Here is a 19505-nt window from a genome sequence, read left to right on the forward strand (position 1 = left end):
TTATGATAAACCAGGTGACTTTAACTTATCAATTGTCTACTTCCCTTATACTTCATCACCTGAATATGGAGTTCATATATATCAGTTAATTCGATACGCAAAAGCATGTATCTATGAATGTACAATTTCTAAAACGAAGTAAATTATTGACAAACAAGTTGATGAAACAAGAATATCAGCAGTCTCGTTGAAAGGCGTCATTTCTTAATGACAATGGTCGAGACCTTGTCAGCAATTATATTATTGAGTCAAAACTGACCGAAGTTGTTCATACCTATTGTTAGGCAATTATAAACACACTGAATTGTCGACGGTTTTTTTTTTCATTTTTTCCCGATCATGTCAAGGAGAACACGCCGGATTTGACCGGTCGGCAGGGGATGCCCACTCTTCAATGGTACCCGATCCCACCTCTGGTGTTTTAGAGGTCCATATTTATTCTGCTCAAAATTTGTATTGTTTAATGGATTTTTGAGCGTGAATACTGTTCGTTATCTCCTTAAAATTCATTTTTAAAGTTCAGTGACCTAAAACTAAAACTTTAAGGGGATTATTTGAACTCTTATTTCAGGGCAATGTTTTTATCTTTGACATCTGTATATAATGTCATAGAATGTAGTCAACGGTTAAGAAAAAGAAGTATATTTTGAAACTACAAAAATAATGACAAAAAAAGAGAACTTATGATAAAAACATGTGATAAAAAGAATCCTTCGTGTTTTGTGATAGTACATTTTTATCCAACTTTATGTCCCCAACGCAAAGGCAAAAACTCGCATTAAATCACAAAACTATGATTCCCATCTATATATTTTTTCAGTGTATCATGCATGTTTTTATTGAGTAAGAAAATAACACAAAGTTTTGAATCGATATTGATTTCTGTTGACCCTCCACGGGTTCATTGGTTAAGGTTCGAATATTTCTTACATTTGAAAGCTCTGATTGATCAAATACAAAATGGATTTGGCAACCGTAGATTTCCTCACATTTTTGACAATAAAGCTTTTCTGCTATAAAGCATAATCATGCAGAAGGGAACGCAGTAAAAGTAACATAATTCCGAAAAATAGAACGAACTGTTTGTCTGCTGTCGCGTAGTAAAGCTTTCATAATGCCTGATGTGCGAGTTTCTTAGGTTCTACCTTTACAAATTTCGTCCCATTTAAATTAATTATGACAAAAGTATATCAAAGCCTTCAAATATGAATAGAACCTATTTAAAAAAATCATAAATATGAAAGACTGACATTTACCTTTTACTAACCTTAAGTTTAAATTAAAATTATTTGGGATTTTTCCCATTTTTTTTTTCTAAAATGCCCACTATCTAACAAAAGTTTTTAAATGTACTTATTAAAGATTATTCATTACATAAGGAGAAATAAAGTTTTGTTAAGTACACTGAATGCAAGTTCATATAATAGGAAAAGTTGAAGGTTGTTGGTAGAAATATATCTAATCTTTCACGACAGGGCGCACTATGTAAACTTCAGGCTCACTAATATTAAGTTTAGCTCGCTTAGTCTGTCATCTTGTGTGCTACGTGTAACCCTGATGTCGATTAGAAACGGCAAAAAGGAAGATGGTATTTAATCGCAGTAAGAACAAATATTGCTAAAGCATACAATCATTCAATAATGAAGTACCTTCTAAGAGTGCACTTTGAAGCCCATTTTAACCTTGATTTGCATCTATATGAATAATGCAGGAAGTGATTTGTATGAACGGTAAACTTCAAGGTTTGAGATACCAGATGTCAGTTTTTATTTTAAATGGAATGAAAAATCTCATTTTGATTGAAAATCTTGAATGCACGATTTTATGCAAATAAAATACAAATGCAGCCCTTGCTTATAAGGCTTAAGGTCATTGTCCTATATGCACCGTTGCCAATTCAAGTTCATTCAATATGTTAAACAATTAAGATATTGACTGACTCTGACTAATACTTTTGTTTGAAATAAAGATTTTGCTGACACAGATTCGAAGATAAGATAAAAATCGTTACTTTTGTGTAACTGTACATATCAGATTTCACAATACATACATGTAACGCTATTCGTTTTTATCGTTTGAATTTTCTTTTTAAATTTCAGTTTTAGCTTCTCTTGTGAATTTTTACCAGAGTTTAAGGCGAGATAGGAACAATAATATAGAATTTTATTGTACGTGTATCACCGTGTACGTGGCCTGGGTCCTAAGTTATTGCAATCTTTGGATTATCTAAGAGACATTTTACGCAAGTCCTATTCAATGAAACATATGGGTATAACGAACAGTATTCCAGATCAAAAGTCCATAAAACAATACAAAACAGGAGCAGAGCAAACACGGACCTCCAAAACATCACATGTGGAATCAGGTGCCATGGAGGAGTGAGCAATTCTCGCCAAACGACAAAGCCCGCCTTGTGATGATTGGGAAACACGGAAAAATACGTCGACAATTAAGTGTGTATGTAATGGTTTAACAATGAGTATGAATACTTCAGACAGCATTTGACCAAATGATCCATATTTAGGATGTAAATGCTGAAAATTTATAGTATCGACCATAAGACTTGAAAAAATGATTAACTCAAACGAGATTCATTATTTTGTTTATCATAAGCTTGCCTTTTTAAAGAAACTTTCCATACGTAGAGAATGCTCTATTTTTATTGAATTACCTGAGAGACACAAAATCCATATGCAGGTGATAATTGTATTTGCTACATATGCAAGGAAATTTGACACGTTAAAGCCATCACATGTATATCACTGATATAATAAGTAATAAAGTTTTGCGTAAAGTTACCATTAAAGTCTTTTTCTGGTAAAAAATCAGAATATTCAACAGCGATGTGTCAGACTCTGTGATATCGTTTATTTCAACTTTACTGGGATATATCGAGTCGACATTCGAATAGAAGTAATTATTGTTAATTTACATTGTTAATTATTGTTAATTTACGTCTCCGATATATCAAAATACCGGGTTGAAGGCCACAAGAAGTGTTTTCTTTTTTCATGTAGAAATTTTTAAATAAATTGTGCTTTATATGAATGCAAATATAGAATTAATAATAGAAAGGCGCAAATCGTACACTTGGGATCTCAAAAAACTACATCAGTATTGTCAATCAGAAACGCGAGCATCTTTTTATTCTCATCTTCGGAGACCATAAGCTTGTGTGAATTATCAAAATATTAAAAAAAATAAATCCACAACTGACCAATGGCACGGTAAATATATTAATGAGTTTCATTTTCATTTTAAACAAATACAGTTGTCGAAATGTCAATAAGCCTGTGCATTGCATATATATATATTTTCATAACCATCTTTAATGTATATATGTGACTTAATATCATTTTGTACCTTGTTGTATCACTATCATAAATCAGTAATACTACTGACTTTCCCACTTAAGATATATAGATACATTGGAAATCAATAGACATTGTCAAGACCTGTACAAGCTCTAAGCGCTTTGAATTTTTGCATAATAAGTTTCTTTCTGATAGCTTAATTTGAATAATTACCAGCAAGGTTTGTATAACGAGTTGCTCTACAAAATGATAAATTTTACAATTTTTCTGACGAGTCAACAGAAACGACTATGATTAAGATTCATTAATACTTCAACAAAATTTTCTTGGGAAAATCTTAGTTTGAAGGAACTTTTCTGTGCTATCCTGAAAAAAAACTTAATTACATGTACATTACAAATGATATTCCTTAATTGTAACATGTTCTTTAATTAAGGGAGGATCAGAACAATTTTTTTCATGAGAATTAGGTGAAATTAGCAATCATTAGCTCTAACACAAAATATCAGTTCATCTACAATTATTTTTACTAACACTTCTTATGAATAAACCAGAGTTGCTCTTTTGCTAATGATTTGGAGAATTTAATGAATATAAAAAAAGTTCTGTTTCTTGATCGTTGTTTTGGATACTGCAAGAGCTTGCTTTTAAATATACTGTTAAAATAATAAAATGTAAAACAGGATATAACATTTACAACGATCGCAGTAAACCCCAAGTTTTAAACTGCAAGGTTAGAATTACTTTACCGTTCAACCGAACAATGACAGCATTTTATGGCTAACAAGAACAACTTTTTAACAAGTAACAAGTAAAGAAATGCTATTTTTTTTAATTTATACTTTGCACACACAGTCATTTTGCTTAACTTGCAGAATTTCTTTCGTGAAATGTCCTAGAAACACTTGCTTGTCTGAAAATTCTAAATAATGGTAACAGTGCATTTAATCATTTGTCAAAGGAAACTTGTTTATTTCGAACGCAAATTCATTTACTTCTTCCTATAAAATTTACATCAGATTCACATTTTATGTCAAGAGTTAAATGTTATCACACGTTTTGTTTGAACACTTTTACCAAACAGCGGCCTTGTTTGCAAGAGTTGATTGCAGAACTGGGACTTTGGGAGTCAAGAGGCTTAATAATAACGCACAAATTCGCAAACATATATTAAAACATCATTGAGAAAATCACACATATTATTTAGCTATGTATTCAAGACCTACGACATAGGCCTGTGCCTCAGGAAACTATATTTCTTCAATCCATTCATTATCTGTCTTCTTTCCTCTTTTCCTTCGGTTCTTCATTAAATTTCCTTTTCTCTTCCAAGTTATTTTTACTTATTGAACCATTTTTACTCTCATATTGATCGAAACATACGAACAGTTCTTCTTATCTTTTCTGTACAGTATATTATATTGTGCATTATTTAGCCGTTCTTCTTCAATGTTCTGATTCTTATTAACATTCCTTTACAATTTTATGTCTAGTAACTATTTTTAAAAATCTATTTTCAAATAAAATATATAGGGCTTTAGAAAGAGGATGGTCACATGATCAATCCTACATATCATTCAAAACTCAACGATATAAATTGAATCAATTTACAATGTCACTGAAATATCTGTCAATCATGGGACTCTCGGTCAAGCAACAATCCTGTATCTATATTAAATTTTTAACACTAAAATGCTTATTTTGGTCGTGAGTTTAGGATAAATGTTGCAAAAAACCCCAAACACATAAGTATGTATGTATCGTTATCTTAATACTTGACTGTTATGGTATATTTCGTAGATGGAAAAGCCATTTTTCAAAACGCTTGCTTGGCGGTGTTTACTGGCTGTTGAAAGACTATGGTTCTCATAACAAAGGAGACAGCATTCATTGCAAGGAGATGTAGATATATATGTCTGCTCAAATACATGGATATGTTATTTACCGTCTTCTTAACTAGCAAATATAAAAATAAATATATACATGTAAGACCTTGGTTTTAATAAAGTGTTTTCCTTCGATTCTGCTATCTAGCAAGTATCTTGTATACAGATATGATCACTTACAGGTAATTTTGCAGAGTAGATATATGGTACATGTATTTTATTGATTTATATTTCATATCTTATAATACTTTTAAATCACAGATATATCATTTTACATATCTGATATTAAACTTGTGTCCTTAACATCCCCAATAAATGCATGGATCCAGAATCTGGTTCATTTCACCACCAAAGTCAGAAAAGGTCAATATATGTTCCTGTTCTTCCAAAATATTTTTACAAACCAACAAAAAATACTATATCACACTGACATCCATAATACGTAGGGTCCTTTTATTTATTGAATATCTATCAAACTTCTCAAGAAGTCTGACAACTACCAAAAAGTCTAATGGTACTTGTATCTTTAAATGTCTTTAGCTAAAATACTTTGTAAATTAACCATACACTAATCATGTTGGAAGTTGAACACTTGTCAAAATCTATACGAAACAATAATTGCACAAATGCTTTACAAACTCCTCATTTCCTGAAAATTGGATTAAGAACAGCATTTTGCATAATGATCGAGGGTAGAATTGGATCACCCACAGTACAAGAATATAAATCTATCTACAAGATCCGTTTGGGATAGGAAAATCATGATTAGGTCTGTAATTCATTGCCAGAGGATGACATCTAGATCAAGACTAAATCAACAGTCGATATTATGCGCAATTGGTTATGATAAGGTACGACTTTGGCCGTGGGAAATCCAATTCATATGATAAAGATATAACAAAAATGGGATTGCGGGAAAATTAAAAGCACTTAATTATTCGTACAAGGTAACATTTACTTATCCTAAATATATAACAAAATTAAAAATATTGAATAAAAAGTGCACGTCAACCTATGATTCGGCGTGTTCTCTGGAAGCCTCTTTCAGAATTCTTCACTCATATTGAGACGCCGCCCTTGTCGGTGAAGGGCTAAAAATTAAAAAGTACTTGGCATTTTTGAACAGTGAGAAGTGAGGGATATTTTTCGTACCAGTTCCTTTTGTGACATGGGAACTCGCTTTATAAAGTCTAATCTGAAGGAACGGCCTCCATGTTCTGCAGTTAGATTCGAACCTGCAACGACTTTTTACTCTATGTCTCTAGAGCAAAAGCTCCAACCGCTGCGCCACGCGAGCGACAATATCTGGCCATAATATGTGTAGATAATTGTTATTATATGATAAATTACCGGGTACTTCCTATCTTTCTAATTGCACGTGACCTTCCAGGTGAATATAAGAATATATTTCCTCTACATTAGTCTAAAAATAGACCGGGAAATTCAAAATTGATAGAAATACTTTTTGTTTTCCAAAATTGATTTTTCCTTTTCATTTCCACCCAGGTGAACATAGCATTAGGGAATATAAAATTAGGAGTGGAGGTGGTGATGAAGGGGGTGCATGGGAAACCTCTCACCTCCAAAAATCTTTTTCTAAAGGTTAATGTTTACTTTTCATTTAAACTAAAATACTTATTGAAAGGCTAGACCACACTTAGGAACTTCAATCCCTCACCCCTAGCCGGAAAACAAAATCCAAAGAGAATACTCTTTACATGGGGTTTCAAATGTTTTCTCGGATAAGCCCCATCCCTGCTCTCAAACATTATTTAGTTTTTTTCATAGCAATTAAAGTCGATTTTTAAAAAATCCTTAATAAACTGGTATTGATTTTTCAACCCTGTTTTCCTATTTGAATTTGGTTCGGACTTCTGCGAATGTGAACAATTAAGATGGCATAATCTGCATAATGAGTTTGTGTCATTTAATTATTGAATTACGTAATTATAAAACAATTATTATGTGTGTTTTTTTCAGTCAATACGATGATGTAGCGACCTTTGAAGTACAATATTCACCTCTTTCCTCATTCTTGAGTTAATATTGTGCTCATCAGGAGGCAATATCATGGCGTTGACCTAAAAATACAGCAATAATTGTAAAATATACAAATATTCAACAATTAACATGTATGCATCAGAGGTACGATATACTGTGTGACAACCAATAAACAGATTCGTCATTTATGGTCGATACAATGACCTTGTCAGCAAATACAATTTATCATTGAGTCAAATGCTGACTGACGTTTTTCATACTAATTGTTAGTCCATTATTTATCTATTTCCCGATCATGACAAGGAGCACACGGCGGTTGTGACCGGTCTGCAGGGATGCTCACTCCTCCATGGTACCTCAACCCACCTCTGATGTTTTGGAGGTCCTATTTTATATTGTTTTATGGACTTTTGATCTGGAATACTGTCCATTATTTCCATATGTTTCATTTTTTCATAGTGGTATCCCATATACTCCACAAAACAGTGTCGGATGCGCAGTTTGAAAGATACATGTATAAGGAAGCACTGACACATGCAAAGAAAATTTATTACGGTAACCCCTTCAAGCTTCATGTACATGTAGTTATAATCCAATTGACAAAATTTGACGGCGTTGAATCTCCATACTAAGGACTTTCCAACTTTATGCTTGGAAACAACTGAACGAATGTACAATGCAGTGCTTTGCTACATTTCTTTTATATAAGAAAGATGTACAGGCCTGTGATCGCTATGTATCTAAGTCATACAACTTCGATAAAAATAAGTTCCTTGATGGACAAGCTTGGTATTAAGCATATACCGAGGATGACGGGTGAGAAATGCCATGAACGGTCCGAAATTATCGTCCTGTCTCACCATGATCTCAAAGAAGCAAACCAGGTACAGTTCATAGCATTGCAAATGACCTCTATAATAGTCATGAGGATAATTTGTCTGAGAGACTTTCTTTGAAATTTCTTCATCACTCACAACCTTATGATTTTAAAGAACAAAGCAAGTTCATTGTCACTCACATTTAAAAAAAATTAGCAAACTTATTTTGTATTAATATTAACATTAAAAAGAAAGAAGAAGAAAAAAATTGCTGTTGTCTTCAACCTGACATTTGGCTATGCCCTGACGTATTATCAGTTAGGAATAAGTACTTCCAATCATATATCGACTCGGTTTATCTCAGGGAACAAATAAAACATACCACAGTTAGACCCAATTGTTCCATGTTTCAATATATCACTAGAAAAAGATATGAATGGTAACCTAACAACAAAACGTAATGATAAACTTGATTACTTCAATTTTATAATGTCACGTTTCCTCATTTATTTAGCAATATACACATGTAACAAATGGCTTGCACATGAAATTCATGTATTCATGCTCATTCGATAGGCAAGGGTATGTTTTACATATGAACAGTTTCTAGAACGAGGCAAGCTATGAGCAGTTACAATCTATCATACCGTCTAATGCTAATACAATTGCTAAGGCCATTATCAACACACTGAATCGTCTAAAGATTTCTTTCTTTGTATATTTGTGACAAAGAACACAGGTGTGTTCGGTCGACAGGAGATGGTCATTCCTCCATGGCATCCCATCCCACCTCTTATGTTTTTGCGGATTCGTGTTTGATCCGCCTCAAATTCTTTGTGTGTTTCAATAGACTTTTAAGCTTGATTAGTCCTTGTTATTTGCCTAATTTAGTAAATAACAAAACAACAACAAAAACCGATAAAAAGGAAGATTCAGACTATGGACGAGAAAAATTCTTTAATTAATCTAAATCATGGTTTGAATCTGGAGTTAGTTTTCACGTAAAATTTAAAAAGAAAATATGTTCGGTTTTTCGTGACATTTGATATTACCTTTGGTTAAATAAAACTTACGTAATAAAATAGAATTAATAATTCATTGTGTGTGAGTGGGGACAAAAAAATTCCATCCTCGTCCGTTGAACTCCACAAGCATCGCCAAAGTTGGTGAAAGTAACATTTTTTGGGTCGAATTTATCCTCTTTACATGTTAAAATCATATCCCTATCATTTATTCATTAGGTATTATTTGAATCGACTTTTCACCACAAAAACCTAATTTACAAATGTTTATTGACTTGACATAAACAAGAAAGAAAGAAGAGAGCAAAATGAAAATTATTCAGGAAAGATCGATAGACGACAAAAGGAAATAAAAAAGATAAAAGAGGAATAGAATGCAATTGTAGTTTTGTATGGAATTTTGTTATCTGATTTTCACTCAAAAGTCGCGAATCCAGGAAAAATTATTTACAATAAAAGAAAAGCAACTCATACCCATCAAAGACTTTGAATCGTATTGATTTTTTATTCATTCAATTAAATATCACTGATTTTTACCAGTATTAAGTTGTATTTTATGAGTGAATTTGGATTGTCCTTCTACCATTTTTAGTGAAAAAAAAAATAATTCATTTTCAAATTAGCAAAAAACGAAACAAAGAAATATTTTTGATATAGAAAGAATTGTCTCTCTTTCCTTGTGGAGAACTGAATAACATTGCAATGATGCGCTAAAACTTAAAGGGATCGATATATTGATATTTTGAATCGAAGGCAAGAATAAAAGAATATTTATATCCCTACAATTAAATCACCTAATTATATATTAGCTACTACCTATTTGTCATATAAGATTCAAGGCTATCAATTATTCCTAATATTTACTTTATATAAAAATAAATCCCCAAATTTAAAGACTCTCTCTCTCTCTCTCTCTCTCTCTCTCTCAACCCCCTCCTTAATTTTGAACCAAATCCTGATGGCAAAATGAAATATGGAGATACCGTACAGTAATCAAGCTCAAATTTTATTAAAACAATCCAGATAGAGAACAAAGCAAACATCTGAAACGTTAGAGATGGATAAAATGCCATGGGGGAGAAAGTATCACCTGTCAAACGGTCACATACATCATGTGCTCCTTGTCACGATGAGGATATCACACATAATAAAAATCCGTAGACAATTCAGTGTTTAGATAATGACCTAACAATGAATATGAAAAACCTCAATCAGCATTCCACTTAGATTGCGCGGGGTATTTGCTGACAAGGTCAGTTTATCTACCAAGAAACTTGCAAAGAAACTTGCAAGAGGATGATTATAACAAATCTGTCATTATTCTTGTTCCATTAACTTGTTTTCAATGCCTCGAATTAGAAATTGTTCGTATGTAGAACCTGTTCTTGTATGTCGAATGAATTTAAACCGATATGAGGTGTAAAGGGCATATTGCTATATGTTCATAAGTAAGGGAAGTTGATGATGAAAATTTTTGTCATTATACATGTATTTATAATAAAGTTTTATTAACTTTTTTTGTAGTAAAATATTTAGGTATAAAACACGTGTCAGAATCTGTAGTATATTTTATTTCAAGTTCACTGGGTTTTATCAAGTCATCATTTGAATGGAAGTAAAAGTGTTAATTGAAAATACACCCTCGATATATCTTAATGTCGAGTTGAAGCCCACAGTAAGTGTTTTATTTTCTTCTAATGTAGATTTTTAAAATAAATTCTACTTCATTCAAAAAAGGTCAGCTAGAAACAGGTGTAGTTGGTATTCAATACTACTCATGGGAATTCGGGCAGATTGTTGAATGTCCTTATTTAAAAAAATAAAAAAACTACATAGAGTACCTTACAAAATAATCTTAAATCAATGACAAGGTAAGTAAAAACATCTTCGAAGTTTTTGAGACTCGGAATATCCTGAAATATGAATTCTTGAAAAGCAAAAAATTGAGGAAGGAATTAGGAAATTTATTAGCGATGGTTTTGATTATAAATCTGTTCTCCTCTGGAGAGGTAATCAAAGGGCTATAAGGATTTCCTGCACCACATTTATGTCCACGAGTACCAAGCTTAAAAGGAATAATTTGAGCTTGTAAGGAGTAGAGTGAAGTCCTGCTAATTAAAGGAGATGATATGGTTATTTACGTTTTCTATTTGCCAATAGCTAATTGAGGATTTCACGTGATCTTTCAAAAATTTTTTGACACCTACATTTTGAAAAAAGTTTTTAAATATTAGTTTGAACTTTAGTCTAAGATCAAATAACCTGTGTGCCAATGTCTATATAAAATATTTAAAACAATGTTTAATATATGTTTTGTAGTAATACATTTGCTAAAGTACAAGCCAAGTACAAAGCTTTTCTACAGTATTTTTTTCAAAGAACACTGTTACATATACATTTTGAAAAACAGTTTTTAAACATGTTAGTTGTGCACTTGATAGTTGCTTCTTTTATTTTTGACAGAGGAATATTTCTTGCTACATTTATAGAAAGAGTTACAAATAGGTCATGATTCAAAAAATGTGTTTGCAATGAGTGTAGCGTGGATTTGTCCGATTTTGGTATGCCTTTTAATCTCATTTTCCGATCCTGTGATTTGAAAATACGAGTAAACAACCTTGAAGAATACAAAGAGAAACAAAATGTAATTATCTTACATCAGTTGAATTTAATTAACTATGTAAAACAAGAACATAAAGTCAATTACATTATATAGGTGATGTTTCCTCAAGGACATTTGAAGAAAAAAATTTGTACGGAGGACCTGGGTTTTCAGCTAATGGATGCCATTAGATAATCTTATTAGGATTTTTATCCTCGTTGAGTGTCAGAAGAAACAATATCATAATTAAAAATAGCGCCGAAAGACCAGAAAAAATGGAGACTGTTGATAAAAGATATGAAAAGTAATTGTCTGGAGAGATTTATTTTTCCCAGAATGACGATATCGCAAAACAAGTTAAAAGTGTAGAAGATGAAATTAGACTATAATTTTCAAAAATTCAAAGTGAAGACAAGTAATAGATTTTTGAATCTTTATATTCTGAGCCCTTAGTCGAGTGTCCGATATTATATAAATGCATGATTTAACTCATTAACTCATCATTTGTCGGAGTATTCAGCCAAAGGAAGTACTTGACTGCACTGTTACAATATGTTTTTTTTTATTAAAAGATATAAATTAGACATATTTTTTTTTCAAAGATCGGGGAAAATAACTTTTTATTGAATACCAAAAACTCTACAACATATTCCCATCATGTAAAAAATCACTGAGTTATAAGGATAATTAATGCTATATAAAGATTCAACTTAAAAAATGAATAAGGAAGAGTAACACCAGTTCCAATATTAACATCCACCAAATTGCTTTAAACTTCTTAAAGTATAAATAAACACGGGCTTCTGAAAACACCAGAAATGAGATCAGGTGCAAAGGAGGAGTAAGTATCCTCTGTTAACCGGTCAATCAGCTGCGAGCCCTCTAATGGTCGGTTAAACGGATAATTCGTTAAACAAAATTCATTTCAAATTATGGCATAACAACTGGTATAATACGTTTGTATTTACAGGCAAAGTTATTGTATACTATTATATAAAAAATTAGCGAAATAATGATTTTAAACAAGAATGTTACAACCTATAATTTAGAAGCATGTCTCGTTTTAAAGGACATGCTCTTGCAAACCTGATCAGCTGGGAGAGATTAACACCATGCATGTATAGACATAAGATGATAGTGAAATATTACTAATTCATCAAGGCAAAGTTAACGTCAATTGTATAGTTAAGTTGGTATTTGTCTTAAGTTAGAAAAACATACAAATGTGAACAAAAAATGGATGACTAAATGATTTCTTCATATAACAGGTTCTTTAGAACATATAGAGTTGACATAAAAATTGTAATAATTGTAATTATTGGAAATTGATAAAACATCATTAGATAAACCTAAATGTCATAAAGGTCATGAAGGTGTCAGCAAGATTCTTTTTTGAACAGGTTCTGCTACCTAAGAATATAAAATAGGTCGATTTTTAAACATTGCAACAAAAGTTTGTTGGAAAATTGGGTCTCCAAAGACTAAATACAGTGGATTCCTTATTTTTCGCGAGAACTTATTATCGCGAAACGGTTCTTTCACGTCAAATCGCGTGAATAATAATTAGCTAATGGACGGTTGATCAACAGAATTAACATTGATTTCAGCACCATAAAAAAACAAGCGAGAAATATTTCGCGAGTGATGCTTCCCGCGAAATTACGCGATAATTAATTCCTCGCGTATAATTAGGAATCTACATTAGATATTGTCAAGGAAGAACATTCCCTTAATAATTACATGGACAGGGAACTTGTGTGTAGCATCGGGATGTTTTACAGTGGTTTGACCTATCACGAGATATGTTTTATATTTATTCAAAAGGCTGAACATGTTTCATCTTTTGAAACCAAACTGTAGAAATAATTCTAACAAAAAAATGGGTAAAGTTCTTTGAATTTCAGTACGAGAGAAGAACATCATCATTTTATGTAAGTATTTTGCTTAACTATATATCCAATTTCATGTAAAACTGGTATTTATTTATGGTATTGATCTTGCAAACTTTTTATTAAGAGCATTATTGATAAACTTTCAGTGTGATAAGCTTATGACAAAAAAACAAAATATAACATTTTGTTTTTAACATTAATTCAAATGTAAATCCTTTTTCGTTTTGCTTGTTTTTTTAAACAATATGAGCTGCAACTTTAATGGCTGAAATTTTCAATGCTATATTGAAATTAACTGTTTCAACGACAGAAAAAAAGAACATTTTTAAACTTCTGTTGTTCATATTTGCAATAAAAGAGCTATTTTTATATATGAATGAAGAAAAATTACATTATTGTGGTCCATTGCAATATTAATTTCTTATATTATACTATACTTTCTTCTTCAACGAAAAATTAATACTTCATTCCAGTCTCATTGTTCATAAAGGATCAAATTACATACTTTATAAAAATAGCAAGTTTTAACAGCAAATTAGAATCAAAAATGCAGCTCGTATTGCTATAAATAAAAACAATTTCTCTACATAGTATTAAGCAAAAATTTACAATTTTTTTCAATTTAAGAATCGTTAATTTGTATGCTTGAAACATATCTTTTACGCTTTAGTAGATATAGCAATTTCAGCTCAAACTCCGTTTGGTATTATGTTGTTTATTGGAGCCTCTTACATTGTATGTACACTGATAGTAGGAAAAAAGTGATTGTTCCATTCATTGTAACTATGTCCTCTCATCCCCAGCCTGTCATGTCGTATTCATCGGAAGAAGAAATAACTGGTATTTGATATCAAGTATCAAGATATTTAAAGATATAAAAGATTGAAAAGTCCATACTCAAATTTCTCTTATTAATAGCATTGGCTTGTACTTTCTTTGACCAAACTTTGGAGTGCATTCAAATTTCAAGGGGACTTAGTTTCATCATCTTCCCAACTCAAGGGATTCCGATCCGTCCCGCTCCATATAAACATTATGTGGATCGGAGCGGATCAGAAACCCTTGACCTAAGAAGATGAGTTTCATAGGTATTTTAAAAACTTTTTTAAAAAGTTCAAAAACTCCAGTGGGAATTATGTTGTATGACAGAGGAGAAAATAACAGGAAAACTCTGGCCTTTTATGTAGTAATCAAACACAATTAAGTTTAAATGGTTTATAAAATTAAAAACCCTTAAACTTTTCTAAATATAAAAAGCTTTACCTTGCTGTGGCCTTCAATTCAGTATTTATACATATGACATATCAATAAATAATATTCCTTTTAATTCTAAGTTGATCGATATAAATATATCCCTTTGAGCTTGAAAAAAAAGATACCATAGTCTGACACATCTGCTTAATATTTGGATATTTTTCTTTAAAAAAAAAGATATTTATTGCATACTAACTATAAAAATTTATAATAAATGTGATGACTTCAAAGTCTCTATCGTCAACTTCCCATTTTCCCATTTTATGTACCTATATCAGCTGCACATTAAGTTATGTTCCCCAGTTGATTCAAAACACAAGAGCATGCTCTATTTATGAAAAAACTATCAACAAACTCTTTAAAAGACATTATTTCGCAAAGTCAATGGTGTTAGAGACTTTGTCTGCAAAAATATGTCATTAAGTAGAATGCTGTCTGACATTATTCATACAAATTGTCAAAGGTATTATTTACACAATGAATTCTGTGGGACATGGTCATTTGAATCGGTCAATAAAACCAGACACAGATTTGAAGTATAAAACTTATATATTTTAAACACGATAAAAATCTCGTTTAAAAGATATTGAAATTTCAAATTTTTCGCAGTAATTGTTGCACTCTCACAAATTTAATTTTAAATCCTTAGGAAAAGTGGCCTCGTTTTGTATAAATGAAAAATATTAATCTCCAGAAAATTCTCATTGGCAAAACAAACACACAAATATAGTCCCAAATAAAGATATAAATTTGCAAAAAGTACATAACACGAGTGTGCCACCGGCATGTGATGGTGTTTTCTCCATATGAATAAAATTAATAAAAGAAAAATTTTCCTAAGGGAATAAAGTTAAAATTTGGAAACAAGGATTAACAACAACAAATAAAACAAACAACACAATTTTCCAGTTTCCCTAAAATGACAAGGAGCAAATGGCATGGATGCTTACTCTCCAATGGCATCTGATCCAGCCCCTTGTGTTTTAGAGGTAAGTGTTTGCTCTTTTTTCAATTTGTCGTTTCAATAAACTTTTGGGCTTGATTATCGTTCCATATGTAAACATTTTAAATGCATATACTTTATTTATATTGCATGTTAAAATATGTATTCTTATGATATAAGTATAACAATCACGATGGTGATCGTATAAATGCACATCAAGGTAGATCTGAAAGTTAATAATTTGAAAGAAAGACTTTTATTAAAACTTCACAGTCCAAAACTTCAAAGGCACTGAAAATAAAGTATTTATATAATAATCACTTAGTTTTAACTATCAAAGAAGAAAAAAATAATTAAATCACTAACCCAAAATTCCCATATGACTATAGATCATTTATCATGACCTGATTCAAAGTTTTTCCGTGTTAATGTATTGCATATAGCAGAAAAAAATTTAAACTTGTAAGAACTTCATCCCCAAAGATAGTGGTATCGATTCCAAAAGGTAAACTTGACCCAATGGTCAAGGTTTTCGTGAAATATGGAGTGGGAAGGAAGAGTTACTAGTATCAAGAGATAATGAAGGACGTTGTGGTATGCTTGTATACCAAACAAACCAGTCAGTCATTCCTTATCATTATATCTATTTAAATTTATTTAAATGCAACACAAAAGATATCACAGAATCAGATACATCTGTTTCATGTCTGGATATTTATCTAGAAAACGACAATAATGGTAATTTAACAACAAAACTATGATAAATGTGATGAACCTTAATTTGTGTATTTTCAACCCTGTGTAGTAATATACCCTTACCATCATTCTGCATTAAGGGTGTTTTAGTTGATTTCGATACACGAGAGCAAGCTGTACATGCGAACAACTTTTTTTTTTTAAACGAGGCTAGCTATTGAGAAACAAATTGAAAAAAAAAACGATATGAAGTCATCATTTTAATAATTTTATCGTCGATACAATGACTTTGTTAAATCTATCATTAAGTTAAATGCTTACAATTTTTTATAACAAATGTTAGACTATTATTTACACACTGAATTGTCCACATTTTTTCTGTTTTCCCGATCATAGCGGTGAAACTGGTTGACAGGAGATAGTTATTCCTCTATGGTACCTGATTCCACTTCTGATCTTGTTTACTCAGCTCTCAATTTGTATGAACTTTGGAGCTTAGATAATATCTTCAGCATACCGATATTTCAAATATTAAATTTTGTCTACTAGGATTGAAATATGGGAAGCATTTCCATCATAATTTTAAAGAGTCGTGACAGAATGACCTCTTTTCAAATAGAAAACAGCTGGAAATCTACACATGATATTAAATAGAGGGTATTTAATTTTGCAGTGTTTCAGGAACCAAAACCTCCTCCACTGCCCAAGAAAACAAAGTACTACAGCTATATGCCACATTGAGGAAAATTTCAAAGAAATATATCATCAAATTATTCATTTAAATTTTTATTGAATTTATAAAGAGGGCTTACGCCTCTGTCCAAGTGGACAAACAACGTTTTGTATAACTGATTCCAGATCGTCTAAAAATAATACATTGTACTGAAAAACAAGATGTACAATGACCTTTATGTATCAATGGCTATTAATTTACAGTCTATAATAAGAGAATTCATCGTGATGGATAACCGTACATAATCTGTACATAGACCTTAGCACAGGTGAATCATATTATATGTAAAAAGCAACGGCTACATTGCTCCATTACCTTCAGATAATTCTGTATTGTCCCAATTATCACCATGAAAATTACATATTGGACAAAACTGAGTCATTGAGGGACACAAGGTTAAAGGAATGGGGGATAAACAAATATAAACAAAAGTAAAAGAAATTCATTTCAAATTAACGAAAGTTTGTGAGATCAGAGGTAGAAGTGAATCACTTTTACTTGAGTTTAATTAAACTCAGTCGAACATTTGTCATTAAACATATATCAGTTTGTGAATTTCAATTCAATCTGATAGTACTAGAAATGTTGAGTTCCGCTAGAATAAATTATAGGTGAATTGAAGTGAAACTGTATTTCATATCATTTCAATTCACGATATCAATCAAAAATGTAGCTTGATGTATAAATTATGTTATTTGCTTTTAGATATATATAACAGTTACACCAAAGGTCCTATGTGTATGAGAGGGACGAAGAGTAAAATTGAGATAAAGAATTTTAGTTTTATATGGTTATCTGTCTGTGTGTTCGTCCTATTTAGATCAGATCCATCTTTTTGTAAAGGTGGATGCGAACTTTGGGATCTTTTTGGTTATTAATTCTAGTATCTGTTTTGATTCAGTCAAAGGTCAAGGCTAATGATTAATAAGAAGTAGAATTGAAATCCCGTCCCGTTTGTTTATATCAAACTGGAGTAGGTTGTTCTTATAATGTAAATGCGAAGCAAGGCAATTCAAGATCATACATTAAAAGGTCGTTAATATTGTATATCTCAGGTCATGTGGAGAAACTCAGTGGGTATAAATGAAGAAGAGTGAGTACTTTTAGGTTTAAACAAGTCTTAGCGTGCCAATCATTTTAGATGTCCCTAAAATAATGTTGACATTTCACTGAAACTTATCTCCAATAAGTATTCTATTGCTTCTTTGGAACCTTCCACGAAAGTTGGTGTAATATGTATATCAAAGCACAACAAACGTTACAACCTTTTTCAGATTTTTTTTTTTTTTTAAAGTTTGAACTTCAATCCGAGGAATCTCAATTAAAAAGTGCAAGACCCCAGTTTTGTTAATAACAGGCGCATCACTATATTCTCTCCAACTCAGTTGCGAGGGAATAATAATGAAACATGGAACATCGCGCTTGGTGCAAAAAACACAGTTTAAACATACATGAATGTAAACATTTTTTGGGGCTTTTCTACATCAAAATTATGGAAATTTTAAATTGCTTAGTAAAAAAAAGTAAACTTACCCGAACATGTCATAAAATCCTTTGCCAATAAATTTATCCGATCGACGTCGGGAAAAAATCACACTGGAGTCATTATATGAAATTCACAATATCATTTCATTTCATTTCCGCTATCATCTGAAAAATAAAAGTAATCGAGAGTACACCACATTGATTTCACTAATTCTCAACCGCTCATAAGTAACAGGTGTGTTAATATGGACGTAATTTATTGACTAGGAGTTAAGTATGACGCTAGATCACGAAGCAGAGTGACTTGATTTCAGCAACTTCTGTGTATATTTACACAACACAGAAACTGATGTGATACTTTGTCCTTAAAGAAGGATTTTCCCCTGATTAATATCTAAAAAAAAAACGATTCTATGAAAAGAATCGATCAGAGATTAAAGCTTCTCTGCTATCATTCTCCGTCATCTAGTGAGAAATAAAAGTATTTATCAATCAACTGTCACGGATCAAGGAATATAGTGGTATCTGAAATATATTTGAGGTAAATGGATTGGTGTGCTGTAAAACAAATAATATTGTATATATTTAAAACAAATAAGTAATGTATTTAAAAAATGAAGACAATGTGAAACAGATGAAACGCAAACATTTTTGAGAGCTTCTTGGGGTTAAATTAAATGTATGCAGCATTATAAAATACATTTTGCAGAACGTTTCCTATTTTAATTGAAGCGAGTGTTCAGTGTATTATGTCAGAGATGTACATACATTTATCCAGCAAGAATAAGAAAACACTATGCAGGTACTGTAGGTAATTATTCTACTTTTAAAAGAGACCCGCATAACGCAGCTGCAACAT

At 31.5% G+C, this 19505-nt stretch overlaps 1 protein-coding gene across 1 annotated transcript in view; it reads right to left on the reverse strand.

Annotated features, from left to right (window-relative positions):
• The window catches only part of LOC134252848 (1-phosphatidylinositol 4,5-bisphosphate phosphodiesterase epsilon-1-like), a 130338-nt gene extending 111536 nt beyond the window's left edge, over positions 1–18802 (reverse strand). Inside the window, exon 1 of the mRNA XM_062735393.1 lies at positions 18695–18802. The gene's annotated coding sequence lies outside the window, so the exon portion shown is untranslated. The remainder of the gene's footprint in view (positions 1–18694) is intronic.
• Between the last annotated feature and the right edge of the window lie 703 nt (positions 18803–19505).

The sequence above is a fragment of the Saccostrea cucullata genome, unplaced genomic scaffold (genome assembly GCF_032062105.1).
Source record: "Saccostrea cucullata isolate Sc308-1 unplaced genomic scaffold, CSIRO_AGI_Scuc_v1 ctg142, whole genome shotgun sequence".
Classification (NCBI taxonomy): Eukaryota; Metazoa; Mollusca; class Bivalvia; order Ostreida; family Ostreidae; genus Saccostrea; species Saccostrea cuccullata.